A 15,776-nucleotide genomic window follows, 5' to 3' on the forward strand; every position below is an offset into this window, starting at 1 on the left:
AAGTCTCAGTAAGATTATTTCCTATTCTTCTGAATTCCAATGTACAGAGGCCCATCCTGCCCAGGTTTTCCTCATAAGATATCAGATATCCCAGATATCAGTTGAACAGACCTTCGCTTCGATGCCTCTGACACATTTACCTCAGACCTATTTACAACAGTCCTCTAGATAAGACCTCATGAATGCTCTGTACAAAATATCTGTTATTTCATGTTCCACTTGCCATGTCATAAGCAGCAACGTTCCATTTGCCTTCCTAATCACGTGCTGTCCTCAGAGTTATGGAGTTTTACTGCATGGAAACAGACCCTTCAGTCCAACTTATCCACACCGACAAGATATCCTAAACTGATGTCGTCCCACTTTGGCAAGGCATTTGACAAGATTCCGCATGGTAGACTGATTAGTAAGGTCATATTACATGGAATTCAGGGACAGCTAGCTAACTGGATACAAAATTGACTTGAAGGTAGAAGAGAGGCAGTGGTGGTGGAAGGTTGTTTTGCGGTGTCGAGTCCTGTGACCGGCAGAATTCCACAAGGATCGGTGCTGGGTCCACTGCTTTTCGCCATTTGTATAAATGATTTGGATGTGAATATGGGAGGCACGGTTAGTAAGTTTGCAGAGGACAGCAGAATAGGTGACTTAGTGGACAGTGAAGAAAGTAATCTAAGAGTACAAAGGGACAATGAGCTGAGTGGCAAATAAATTCCAATTTGGATAAATGTGAGGTGTTACATTTTGGTAAGGCAAATCAGGGCAGGGCCTATTCAGTTAATGATAGGGTCCTGGGGAGTGTTGCTGAACAAAGAAACCGAGGGGTGTAGGTGCATATTCCTTTGAAAGCGGAGTCGCAGGTAGACAGGAGAGCAAAGAAGGAGGTGGAACCTTCATTGGTCAGCGCATTGCACATAGGAATTGGTAAGTCACGTTGCGGCTGTACAGGACATTGGTTAAGCCTCTTTTGGAATCCTGTGTTTAATTCTGGTCTCCCTGCTGTAGGAAAGATGATATTAAACTTGAAAGGATTCAGAAAGGATTTCTAAGGATATTGTCATGATTTGAGTGTTTGAGCTACAGGGAGAGGTTGAAATGGCTGGGGCTTTTTTCCAGATGCTGAGGGGTGACTTATAGAGGATTATAAAATCATAAGGGGCATGGGTAGGGTGAATAGTGAAGGTCTTTTTTCCCAGACGAGAAGAGTTCAAAGCTAGAAGGCATAGGTTTAAGGTGAGAGGGGAAAAATTTAAAAGGGACCTAAGAGGCAACATTTCCACGTAGAGGGTGTTGTTTGTATGGAATGAGCTGCCAGGGGAAATGGTGGAGGCAGGTACAATTACAACATTTAAAAGGCATCTGGCTGGGTATATGAATAGGATTTGAAATATTGAAGCACGTGACGACATCAGGCAGCCTCCTTTGCTAATCAGAGTGTGGTTTACGGCCATGGGATATGAGCATTGCTGGCAGGGTTGGTTTTATTGTACAACCTTCATTCCCTGAAGGAGTGGTAGTGCACCACCTTTTAACTTGGAGGTGTGCAAATTGTACACTATTTCCCAGAGCTCTAGAACAAGAAGCAGATCAGGTTAACAACTTTTCTTTCATCATAATGTGATGATACTATGGCTTTAAGAAACATATTTTGTCCTGTTTTGTTTTGAAGAGAAGTTTAAAGACAGAGGTGGTGAACTATCTATTTAGATTCAATAAAGTAAGCAGTTTGTGAGGCCTTAGGCTTTTTTTAAAGTTGGAAAAATAGAAGCAGCCTGAATGGGTGGTGTCAAGCTTTCACAGAACCAGGATTTTTCATTTTTGTTTTTCAGCAGTCGTTGCTAGATGTTTCTTTCCTCTCTCAGTTACATTTGGGGGTTTGCTTCTTGCTGCTGGAGTTACAATTGAGATAATAGTTTTTTCTGATTTTTTTCTTTGTTAAGTGGTGTGTTAATGGAATGTTACTACATTGGAACACTTAAGTAGTAATGGTGATTGTATCCATTATTATGCTAAGCATTTTGGTCGAGTTACAGTTAATCCAATTACTTTCTTTATTTATTTCTTTTGTTATATTTTAATTACAGTGTATGAATAAAGTGTGTTTTGCTTCAAATCTGGTAGTTTGACCAATTGAATTGCATCTGGAATGCAGCACCTTACACTTGCCTTGATGATAAGAACAAGTTAGGGTAGAGACTATCTTCTTAATATATTAAGAAGAGAGGGGGTTGGACTGGTCCATAACAGTTAGGCAAAATGGCCTGGGAGAAGAAGTTCTGGTGCTATGACAGAAAATCTCCTCAAATGGGAGGGTGGCAAGGTGGCACAGTGGTTAGCACTGCTGCCTCGCAGCACCAGAGACTTGGGTTCAATTCCTGCCTCAGGCAACTGTCTGTGTGGAGTTTGCACATTCTCCCCGTATCTGTGTGGGTTTCCTCCGGGTGCTCCGGTTTCCTCCTACAGTCCAAAAATGTGTTGGTCAGGTGAATTGGCCATGCTAAATTGCCCGTAGTGTTAGGTGAAGGGATAAATGTAGGGGAATGGGTCGGTGTGGACTTGTTGGACCAAAGGGCCTATTTCCATACTGTAAGTAATCTAATCTTTCACCCTGTTCTGAATAGCCCATCTGAGACCCTGACCTTGCCAAGGATTGGTCACAGGTCATGCCTTGAGCTGAATGGCTTTCTATTTTCTCCCACCATGTTTTCCCCACCATCTTCAGGGAAATAAGTTCAGTTCTCTTAGTTCTTATGGTATGGGGGCTAATGGACTTCAACCTGCTTCAGGCCCTCATTCCCACCCAGAGTTAAAAACAACAGCTTATTTCCTTCATAGAAATGGATGCTTGATACCATCTATTTTACTCCTGTGCTGCCCATCAGTTCCTGAAGCCAATAACACAAGACATTAGTCTTCCCATAGCATCATGTGGTGACACCTGGAAAAAGTAAACAAGACACACATAGATTGTTAGGCAATAATGCATAGGAGCAGAAATTATCCCATTCAGTCCAACCCGTCTGCTCCACCATTCGATCATGGCTGATAGGTTTCTCAACCCCATTCTCCCACTTTCTCCCCATAACCCTTGATTCCCTTGACACTCAAGAACCTATCTATCTCTGTCTTAAATATACTCAGTGGCCTGGCTTTCATCGCCTTCTGTGGCAATGAATTCCACAGATTCATCATTCTCTGACTGAAGAGGTTTCTCCTAAAAAGGTCTTCCCTTTACTCTAAGGCTGTGCCCTCAAGTCCTAGTCTGTCCGACCAATGGAAACATCTTCCCAACGTCTACACTGTCCAGTCCATTCAGTATTCTGTATGTTTCAATTAGATACCCCCTCAACCTTCTAGACCCAGAGTAGATTGGTCATTGCCACAAGTAACCTCAGTTATTCTGAGACTTGATAAAATGTCTATTGTCTGCTTTATAGAGATCACATGTTCATAAATAGATAGCTGAAAAACAAGAGTTGGATAGAGCTCTTAAAGATAGTGGAATCAAGGGTTATGGGGATAAGGCAGGAACAGGATACTGATTGAGGATGATCAGCCATGATCCTAATGAATGGTGGTTCTGGCTCGAAGGGCAGAATGGCCTACTCCTGCACCTATTGTCTAATGTCTATTGTCAGTGTTACAGTTCCACGGTGCAAAACATAGTAAAAGGAAGCTATTGCAATCTAAATATTGATACCATCACGAAAAGTGCATATGCAAATTGTGGACCGTAGGAACACGGACAGTTAAAAAAAAACACATCACACGAACAAAGTATACTGTTCCCAATGGTAGCAAAGATAAAATGAAGCCAACTTGCACATGACTTAAATAGGTATCAGAATGAACAGAAATACCAAGTAGATTGGTATTTGGTAGCTAGGGACCCATAAAGTTTTAAGAAGAAATGAAGGAAAGGCGGATGCTGGAAATCCAAAATGAAAATAGAATTGCTGTAAAATCTCAGCAGGTCTGGCAGCATCTGTGGAGAGAAAGCAGAGCTAATGTTTCAGGTCCAGTGGCCCTTCTTCAGAGTTGACAATAGCTTGGAAAAAGTTGATATTTCCGGGTGGACAGGGGCGTGAGTAAACAAGGAAGCAAGCAAGAAAGAAAAACAGTTGGACAGAGGAGTAGTTAAAAGTCAGCTTGAGAGATTGAATGAATAGTGATTAATGAGATGGATGTCAAGAGCCAAATACTGTCAACACTGGATTGTCAGGCCCAGAGCAGACTCCCCAGCTTCCCGCAGGAGCTATGAGGACACCCAGAATCAAGACCTGACCCCTGACCCTGCAGTGACCTGACCCGGCCTGAAACAGAATCAGCTCCGACAGTGACCTGACCTCGAGGAGGCCCAACCAGCCCAGGCCCAGTCCCCAATCCTACAGCTACCCACCCCCTGGGAGGCCCAGCTGGTCCCAGACTGACTCACTTCCCTTCTAGAGCAGAAAACTCACACCATCGAAACCCAGGACCATTCAGGAGTGAAACCCCTATGGCAACGCCATTCCCGAGGAGGCCCGACCAACTCAGGCCCAAACTCTGACCTCATGGCACCCACCCCAGGAGAGGCCTAGCCTGACAGGACCCATCTCACTTACTGGTGGAGCAGCAGTGTCACATGACCATCCAGATGCAGGAAACCTACAAGAAAATGTGTTGGCCTGACAGTGAAACTAAAACAATGTGGTTTCAAGTCCCCCCTCCCCAGCAATTGTCCAGGCTATCGAAAACAAAATGGATGAACACAGACCAAGACTTACTTCCCAGAGGGAACTGAGAGACTGCTGTGTGCTCACTCCTGCTATACCTGACTGTGCCCTACAAGTTGATGGAATCTCCATACATTGCAGAGACACATGGTGTCCTCAGGTAAGGCAATGGGCAGAAGGTTATGCTTCCTGTTCAACACCTCCTTCTGCTCAGATGTTGTGACCCTGGTGAGCAACTGCTCCCCAGACCTAGGATACCTTGCAGTAAAATGCCGCCCCTACTACCTACCGTGAGAGTTTGTCTCCACCATCCTGGCAGCAGTCTACATACCACCCCACGTGGATGTGAAGAATGAAACTTACACGTCCACAAACACACTGGAGACAAAATCCCTGAGGCCTTATTCATCGTGGCCAGAGAATTCATCCAGGTCCACCTCAAGAGGGTGCTGCCAAAATACCACCAACATAGCTCCTGCCCCACGAGAGGACGGAGCATCTTGGCCCACTGCTCCACAACCATCGAAGACACCATCCCTTGCCCACACTGTGGAAAATCAGATCACGTGCAATGCTCCTCCTTCCAGCTTACAAGCAGAAGGATTCTTCACAGAAAGTAGGACAATGCTGGTCCAAGGCATCCGAAGACTGTCTCCAGGACTGCTTGGAATCAGAGGACTCAGTGGAAAAGCTAGATGAGTATGTCACCAGCATCACATTAGTAAATGCGTGGAGGACTGCATGCCAAAGAAGTCAATCTGAGTGTTTCCCAACCGGAAAGCTTGGATAAACCGGGAAATCCACTGCCTACTGTGGACCAGGTGTGCAGAAAATCCAGATAGGACCCCTGTAAAACCACCAGACATGCCAAGAGGCAGTTCTGGAACAAGTTACAGGCCCAAACCAACAATATGGCTATCCGCTGCCAGTGGCAAGGCCTAAACAACATGACAGGATACAAAATGAAGCAGAGCAAGACAGCAGACCAAGACGGATCCCTCCCTAATGCGGTCAATGTTTTCTATACTCGGTTTGAGCAGATTGCCAGCGGCTCGGTGATGCCTGCCTGACAATCCCGAAACCACCTGTTCCCTCGGTCACAGCTGCTGATGTCAGGTCAGTCTTTCTGGGAGTCAACCCAAATAAGAGAACAGGCCTGGACGGTGTCCCCAGGCATGCGCTTAGATCCTGTGCGGACCAACTGGTGAGGTATTCACTGGCATCTTCAATGTCTCCCTCCTACAAGCCTGATATGACTTCCTACCCACTTCAAGAAGACCGCTATCATCTCCGTACCAAAGAAAGCACATGCAATATGCCGTAATGACTACCACCCAGTGGCTCTGCTTTGAGAGGTTGGTCATGACTCACATATTCTCCAATCTCCCAGCCCGCCTGGATCCCCTACAGTTTGCCTACCGCTGTAACAGGTCCACAGTGGACGCCATATCCCTAGCCCTGCACTCATCCCTGGAATATCTGGACAACAACGACACCTACATCAGACTCCTGCTCATCACCTAAAGCTCCACCTTCAACACCATTATCCCCCCAGACTGATCTCCAATCTCTGTGACCTTGGTCTCAGCTCCACCCACTGCAACTGGATCCTCTGCTTCATGACCCACAGACTGCAATCAGTGATGATAGACAACTGCACCTCCTCCATGATGCCACTCAATACCAGCATTCCCCAAGGATGTATTCTCAGCCATCTACTGTACTCCCTGCGCACCTACAAATGTGTAACCAAGTTCCAAATGAACACCCATTTAGAAGTTCACTGATAACACCACCTTGGTTGGAGGGATATCAAATAATGATGAGTCGGAATACCGAAAAGGGCAACAGAGGGCATTACAACATGGTGTAATGAAAACAACCTCTCTCTCAACATCAGCAAAACAAAACAACTGACCATTGACTTCAGGAAGAAAAGAGGAGGACATGCTCCCGTCCACATCAACAGAACTGAGGTTGAGAGGGTAGAAGGCATCAAGTGCCTCGGAGTGATGATAACTGACAATCTGTCTTGAACATTCCACATCAATGCAATGGTCAAGAAGGCACAACAACGCCTCTTCCTTCTCAGGCGGCTCAGAAAATTTGGCAGGTCCGTAAGGGTCCCCACCAACTTCTACAGATGCTCCATTGAGACTGTACTGTCAAGTACATAACGGCCTGGTATGGTAACTACTCTGTCCAGGGCCACTAGAAGCTACAGAAGGTGGTATGCCCACCACAGAAGCCAACCTTCTATCCATAGACCCTACCACAGAAAGGCTGCCACCATCATCAAAGACCCATTGCACCATGGGAATGATCCCTTACAACCTCTTCCATGAGGCAGATGATGCAGAAGCCTGAACACTTGCACCAACAGGTTCAGGAACAGCTTCTTCCTTGCTGTTATTAGACTGATGAATGAACTCTCTAGCTTCAAATAATGTTAATCTTGTTAATGTCGATCTTGCTTCGCGCATCTCTTGTGCAGAGCAACCTTGTATGCCTCATTTGTCTGAGCACCCTGTCATCTGTATGTCCTTGCTTATTATGATCTGCCTGTATTGCTCGCAAACAAAGCTTTTCATTGTGCTTAGGCTTCGCGCATCTCTTGTGCAGAGCAACCTTGTATGCCTCGTTTTGTCTGAGCACCCTGTCATCTGTATGTCCTTGCTTATTATGATCTGCCTGTATTGCTCGCAAACAAAGCTTTTCATTGTGCTTAGGTACAGGGGACTACAATACATCAAATCAAACATTATTGGCTGACAATGGGTTGTGTGTGATAGCAGCCCATGGATGAAGACACCTGGATGGGGGAAAGACATGGGAAAAGGTGCTCAGGCTGTTTAATGTTTGAACTGAATATCGAGTCCAGAAGGCTATACAGTTTCCAAGTGGAAAATGAGGTGCTGTTCTTTCAGCTTACACTGAGCTTCCTGCAGCAAGCCTGAGACAGAGGGGTTGGCCAGGGAACAGGGTGGGGTGTTGAAGTGACAGGCAACTGGGAGCTCAGGGTCCTTTTTGCAGACAGAACGTGGGTGCTCTGTGAAATGGTCACTCAGTCTATGTTTCACTTTCCCAGTGTAGAGGAGACCACATTGTGAGCAGCGAATGCGGTAGACTAGGTTTTGTGAAGTGCAAGTAAAGTCTGCTTCACCCGGAAGGTTATTTGGGGCCTTGGATAGTGAGGAGCAAGGAAGTAAATGGGCAGGTATTACACCTTCGACATTTGCAGGGGAATGTGCCATGAGGCTGTGGGGAAGGTGTTGGGAGTGAAGGAGGAATGGACCGGGATGTCCCGGAGGGAACAGTGTGGAATGCTGATAAGGAGGGGAAGGGGAATATGTGGCAGAAATGGCAGCGAATGATCCTCTGGGTGTGGATGCTGGTGGGATGGCAGGTGAGGACAAGGTGGACCGATCGCTGTCGCGGGAGGGAAGAGAGGGGGTGAGGGCCGAAGTGCAGGAGATGGGTTGGACTCACCTATCAACTTCAGTGTTGGGGAGTCCTCGGTTGAGGAAGAGGGTGGACATTTCGAAAGCGCCCTTATTGAAGTTAACATCATCAGAATGGATTCAACAGAGACAGAGACAGAGGAACTGGGAGAATGTTTTTACAGGAAGCAGGGGGTGAGGATGTTATGTCAAGGTAATTGTGGGAGTGAGTGGTTTTGTAATCACTGTCCCCAGAAATGGAAACAAAGATGCTGAGGCAGGGAAGGGTGGAGACAGACGTGGACCAGGTGAAGGTGAGAGTGGAAATTGGAAGCGAAATAGGATAAACTCTGTAAACTTAAGCTTGCACTACAACTGAAATCCAATATTCAGAATGACTGAAGTTGCTCTACTTTCAGAGTACACACTGAACACATTGTCCAACAAGGGTAATATCTCCAGCTGGCATTTTGCAATACATTCTGAGATTTACAGGCAGACTATAGCCAGATCCTAGACAAACTGATCCAAAACAATCCAAAGTGATTCAAAGCCAGCACAAGAAAACAATTGGATTACTTTGAATCATAGCATGAATCAGCTGAGTACGCCTGGATCACATATTGGCCAAATGTAGAGTCATTCTGTCCTCAAAATACAAATTTTTTGTGATTCATGTACTGGGAACTTTCTATACCTCAGTCAGTCTTACATCTGTGGGAAGCAAGGTACTGGAAAAGATTCTCAGACATAGGATTTATGACTATTTGGAAAAACATAGTTTGATTAATAATAGTCAGCATGACTTGGTGAGGGGCAGGTCATGCCTCACAAGCCTTATTGAGTTCTTTGAGGATGTGACGAGACAGGTTGATGAAGGTCGAGCAGTGGATGTGGTGTATATGGATTTCAGTAAGGCTTTTGATAAGGTTCTCCGTGGCAGGCTCATTCAGAAAGTTAGGAGGTATGGGATATAGGGATATTTGGCTGTCTGGTTACAGAATTGACTGGCCGAAAGAAGACAGCGAATGGTCGTGGATGTAAAGTATTCTGCCTGGAGGTCAGTGACCAGTGGTGTCCACAGGGATCTAGTCTTGGGTTTCTGCTCTTTGTCGTTTTTATAAATGACTTGGATGAAGAAGTAGAAAGTAAGTTTGTCAATGACACAAAGGTCAGTGGTGTTGTAGATAGTGTTGAGGGCTGCTGCAGGCTACAGCAACACATTGAGAGGATGCAGAGTTGGGCTGAGAAGTGGCAGATGGAGTTCAACCTGGATAAATGCGAAGTGATTCATTTTGGAAGGTGGAATTTGAATGCTGAATACAGGATTAAAGACAGGATTTCTGGCAGTGTGGAGGAACAGTGGGATCTTGGGATCCACGTACATAGATCCCTCAAAGTTGCCACCCAGGTTGATAGGGTTGTTAAGAAGGCATTTGCTGTGTTGGCTTTCATTAACAGGGGGATTGAGTTTAAGAGCCACAAGGTTTTGCTGCAGCTCTATAAAACCCTGGTTAGACCACACTTGGAACATCGTGTCCAGTTCTGGTTGCCTCATTGTAGGAAGGACCCAGATGTTTTAGAGAGGGTGCAGAGGAGATTTAGCAGGATGCTGCTTGGATTGGAGGGCTTGTTTTATGAAGTGAGGTTGAGTGAGCTAGGACTTTTCGCACTGGAGAGAATTGATAGAGGTGTACAAGGTAATGAGAGGCATGGATAGAGTAGACAGCCAGAGACTTTTCCCCAAGGCAGAAATGGCTGTCACGAGGGGTCATAATTTTAAGGTGATTGGAAGAAGATTTGGGGTGATGTCAGAGGTATGTTTTTTACGTAGAGAGTGGTGTGGGTGTGGAATGGCCTGCCAGAGGTGGTAGTAGAGTCAGATACATTAGGGACATTTAAGTGACTGCTGGACAAGCACATGGACGGCTGTAAATTGAGGGGGTGTAGGTTAGGTTAATCTTAGATTCAGATAAATGCTGGGCACAACATCATGGGCCGAAGAGCCTGTACTGGTCGATGTTCAGTGTAATTCTGAAATCTCACCTCATTTCATTAAAATGCTGCTTTTCTTTTCATCTAGTTGAACTGAACAAATTCACATTTTCCTACAATATACTCGCTCCATGTCCACTCACTTAACCTGTCTATAACTCTTTCCTGATTCCTTATGCCCTCCCCGCTACCTATTTCCTACCTTGTCTGTGTCATCAGCAAATTTTGCAATCATACATTTGGTTCTGTCGACTTGTCTTCCCATTTACCTTGGTCTGTCAGATTTACTCTGGATATCAAAACCCAAGGCAGTTCAAACAATGGAACTTACCCACAAACCAAAACAGAAATTGCTGGAAAAGCTCAGCCGGTCTGGCAGCATCTGTGAAGAGAAATCAGAGCTAACGTTTCCGGTTGGGTGACCCTTCCTCAGAACCCAGTTAAATTAATTGTTAAGGGGAGGTCCCGTCTGACCAACTTGATTGAACTTTTCATAGAGGTATGTGGATGAAGGCAATGTTTTTGATGTAGTCTACTTGGACTTTAGATAGGCTATTGATAAGGTCCCACATGGAACATTGATAGCTAAGGTAAGAACCCATTAGATTCAAGGACATTTGGCAAATTGGTTCCACAATTGGCTGAGCGGCAGGAAGTAGGGAGCGATAGGTGAGGAATGTTTTTCTGACTGGCTGTCTGTGTTTGTTAGTTTTCCACAAGCTGCCCTTGCTGTTCATAATATATAAAAAGAATTTCAACTTAAAGGTGACACAATAATTGATGGGGGAGTCAATAGTGAGGTAGATGACAGGAGGGCTGTCGATGGGCTGGCCAGTGGCAAATGGAATTCCATCTGGATAAATGTGAGGTGATGCACTTGGGCAGGGAATACAAGATGAACGGTAGGATCCTGGGATGCACCAAGGATCAGTGGGACCTTGGTGTGTGCGCCAATCCTTTAAAGTACCAGGACAGGTGGACAAAATGATTAAAAAGGCATATGGGATACTTTATTAGGCAAGGTATAGAGTTTAAGAGTAGGGACAATTTGCTGGAACTGTATAAAACATTAATTTGGCCAAATCAAGAGTATTGTGGGCCATTCTGGAACCCACATTATAAGAGGGATTAGATTAGATTCTCTACAGTGTGGAAACAGGCCCTTCTGCCCAACAAGTCCATACCGGTCCTCCGAAGAGTAACCCACCCAGACCCATTTCCCTCTGACTAATGCACCTAATGCTATGGGCAATTTAGCATGGCCAATTCACCTGACCTGCCCATCTTTGGGCTGTGGGAGGAAACTGGAGCACCCGCAGGAAACCCACACAGACACGGGGAGAATGTGCAAACTCAACACAGTCACCTGAGATGGGAATTGAACCTGGGATCCTGGTGCTGTGAGGCAATAGTACTAACCACTGAGCCACCATGGATATGCCATTGCTGGAGAGGTGATTTATCACATTGTTGCATGGCTGGAGAGTGTTACTTATGGAGGGAGACTGGACAGACAGGGTTATTTCCCTTGAAGCAGAGGAGACCCGGGAGGCTGGGGAGGGTGAGCACGATTGAGATGTACAAGTTTGTGAGGGGCATAGATTGGGGTGACAGGAAGGAGCATTTCCTCTTGATGCTGGGACTGGAGGCATAGATTGAAGGGAAGGGGCAAAAGGTGCAGAGGAGATGTGAGGAAACAATTTTTCACCCAGAGGGTGATGGGAATCTGGAACTCATTGACTGAAAGAGTCGTAGGGTCAGAAATGCTGATAGCATTTAAGAAGCATTCAATGTATATTTGCGATACCAAGGAACACAAGGCTATGGAGATAGTGAGGAGGGTTGGTGACGATTTGCCACGGCACATTTGCCGCCACCGATTACCCACTGCCGATTCGCCACCAGTGTTTCTCCACTGGGGTCGTTTGACCCTTGGAGACTATCCGCCACCGGAAATATATATATGTATTGATTGTTTTCCCTCCCACCTGTTCTTTCATACTTCTCAGTCCCCTTTATTTATGCAACTACATACTACATATTGATAAAAAGAGAGGTAAAATAAATATCATTTTATTGGTTTATATATAAAAATGAGTTACAAACACTTGTGATGGTGAATCGTCTTCAGTGGCCAATGGGCAGTGGCTAAGCGTCCTCGGTGGTGAAAGGGCAGTGGTGAATCGCCGGCGGTGAACCTGCTGTGGCGAATGGTCCCATCCCGAGTGAAGGACTGCAGATGCTGGAAAGTCAGAGGCAGTAAGGTGGGGAGCTGGATGAAGCCCATCAGGTCAAGAAGCATCAGAGGAGCAGGGCAGCAGTGTTTCAGGTCGCAACCCTTCATCAGGCTATGAGCCAAATGCTGGCTTGGAATGGTTTTTGGCTGCCATAGATTCGAGGTTTTTTTCTTTGATCTCTCTGGCTCGATGACTCTAATCACAAGTTCAGTAGATAAACAATGCACATTATCACATGTTTCACTGTGTCTGTTTTAAACAAAATTTTATCTTTTCCAAAATTACAATGACCGTTCAGTCCATTTCTGTGAAGTTATAGAGCTTGATATAAACAAGCACACAAATTCCTTCAGGAAAACACAGGAACCTTGTGTATATTTAAGGCTGAGATCGATAAATTCCTGATCAGTAGTGGAATCGAGTTATAGTAAAAGTGCAGGGAACTGGCTAGATCAGCGCTATTGAATGACAGAGCAGGCTCGAGGGGCCGAATGGCCTACTCCTGTTCTTATTACTTATGGTTTTATGGTAAACACTTTAAAACTAGTGACCTTTCTAATCATTAGGTCATCACCAGGTTCAAAAGTTTTCTCCTTTTGATTTCATTTATTTAACTTCATTTTAACTAACAGCAAAGTTTTGTATCTGCAGTTCCTTCATCCATGCCCCCGGTGCCACCAGTAATCATGACCCATATTGGGCTTGGGTCTGAAATGTTGAGAAGTGCCATTAGCATCACCTACTTCAAATATGTCACATGGACTTATGAGGAGAACAGCTTAGTGTCTCACAGAAGTGAGACCTAGCATCTAGTCCTTATTGAAGTCTCTGAAACAATGTCTATCCCATCAATGTAACCTGTAAACTAGGTGCGAACATAACAGACTCTTCTAGTTAGACAAGGAGGTAGTTTCTCTCTCCCACTGTAGACCAGACAGGCCCATATTTTCCTACAGTTAGATAGTAGTCAGCATGAGCAGTAACTCATACAACACAGTGAGACGGCATGGCCACAAAATAGTCCACTCTCTGATAGGGAACTCTCTGATCTGTTTCATGGACAGGCATACCTGGGAAATCTCGGAACTGTGGAGGGTCAAAGTGTGATGCTGGAAAAGCGCAACAGGTCAGGCAGCATCTGAGGAGCAGGAGAGTCGATGTTTCGAGCATCGGGAGTCTCTGAATTGTGTGCTGAATATGGTGACCTGACCAGTACATTCCCTTCAATCTGAAACTAATTGAAATGAAAGCTCCTCTGACAGGAGATTATTAATAGCAATCAGACTGCTTTGGGACGAAGTAAAAGTGAAGCTGGCTTTCAGGAAAAGATTCATTGCATGTTACCTACGTTTGTTACATTTTAATATTTATTGCTGTAGTTAGTAATCCCTTGCAGACTGTTCTGCAGTCTCCTGCTGTCATTTATAAAACCATACTGCATCAAGTGGCTTTTTACCAGTGTCAAAGGAATGCTGATACTGTGATGCCATGTGGTATTGTGGTGTCAGTTTCCTGCATACAAAAGTGCATTCACCTTCCTCAGGAGAAGGTGAGGACTGCAGATGCTAGAGATCAGAATTGAGAGTGTGGTGCTGGAAAAGCACAGCAGGTCAGGCAGCATCAGAGGAGCAGGAGAATCGACGTTTCAGGCATTAGCCCTTCATCAGGAATTCACCTTCCCCAGACTGGCCTTAACGTAGAGTTCCTGGCAGAAGAGGAGTTAATGGTCTATTCAAGGCCCAGCTACACAACCTCGTATGTAGTTCCTCGGTCCAGTGTGGCAGTCTCTCAACCCCGCCGTGGCCTCAGTATGGGTTTCCAGACTTGAGGTGATTCCAGAGTGGTCTCCCAGCCTCAAATGCACCAAGGTGAAGCCCAGCATGGTCTACAGTCAAGGCCTGGGGTGGACTGGATGCTGGCTGCCAATCTGGCCTGGGTCGGAGGCACTGTTTTTCTGTTCTCATTTCTCTATTTTCTAATTTATTCCCACAAACTGGAATGTCAGGCCTTTTATTTCTTTAATTTTCTATTTTTCTTTTCCCTAAGACCTTGTACTGAAGAATCTGTACCTCTGAGTACCTTGTACCTTAGATATCAGCATAAGTGGTGGCTTATGAATTCTTGACTGGACTCAAATGACTATAGAACATAGAACATAGAACATAGAAGAATACAGCGCAGTACAGGCCCTTGGGCCCTCGATGTTGCGCCGATCCAAGCCCGGTGCCAATGTGGACCACGACTTCGGGTTGCTCCCCCTCCCCCTTATATGTGACTATATGTGACAGTAAAATAATTCAATTCAATTCATGTCACTTACCTAAGAAGTGGAGTACTTGAAAACAACCTCAGGGAATCTCCGTGTCCCTTGCAACGTTACTACACCTTACCACCAGCAACTAGGCACAGAGACTTGGGATCATTGACAGAACAGTGTTCAAATACAAGATCTTTTACTGAAAACCAAAATCACTCCAAACTTAGTCATTGCGCTGCACTCTGCAGATGATATTCATCAGTGCACTTATTTTCACTAAACACCCCGAAAACTAATATCATCTTTCAACCAGCCCAGAACACAAATGCCTCCTTCCATAGACTAAACATGAATCATTTCCCATATGTTTAGAAACCCCTCTTGATGAAGACAGACATAGATGACAAAATTGCCTCCAATGTGCCTGTTCGGCCTTCATCTAGTAAAGGAAATGTCTATTCGAGGAGCAGGAGCTCATCGATACCCAACCTGCTATATGTTTTGGACAACTATGGCAGGCACTTCATAGCAAAGCACGATTAATAGTGGCTTTGCAAGATCTTTCGAATCTGGTGGTAAATAAGATAGTCCGACAACAGCATCCACTTCCAAGTCAAATTATCTCACATCAAGATACTGATGATGCAAGCTGGGTGAGAACGTATCATTCTTTTCCCTGATAATAATGAGAATAAGAAGGATACATATGTGGACAAGACTAGCAATATTAATTAAAATGTAATTAAGAAAATAATAAATTGTTTAATCGAATTATAATAATGCTGGAGGGGCAGATGATCTATTGCAGCTGTAGTTTGCGTGAGCAGGTAGACACCAGAATGATTCACACAGTTTTCTTATTGTTTGTATAGAGAGCAACTGCAGAAAACTACAGTGCAGTAGAATCTGGGTGTCCTGGTACATGGTTCACAAAAAGATAGTGTGCAGGTACAGCAGGAGACAAGGAAGGCAAATGGACTGTTGGCCCTTATTGCAAGGGACATATACAAGTAGGAAAGTGTTGCTGAAACTATACAAGACATTAGTGAGATTACATCAGGAGTACTGTTTCATAATCCTCACTTAAAACTGCTGTAATTGCATTAGAAGATGTTGAGAGAAGGTTCACTCAACT

The sequence above is a fragment of the Chiloscyllium plagiosum genome, chromosome 27 (genome assembly GCF_004010195.1).
Source record: "Chiloscyllium plagiosum isolate BGI_BamShark_2017 chromosome 27, ASM401019v2, whole genome shotgun sequence".
In the NCBI taxonomy this organism is placed as follows: domain Eukaryota; kingdom Metazoa; phylum Chordata; class Chondrichthyes; order Orectolobiformes; family Hemiscylliidae; genus Chiloscyllium; species Chiloscyllium plagiosum.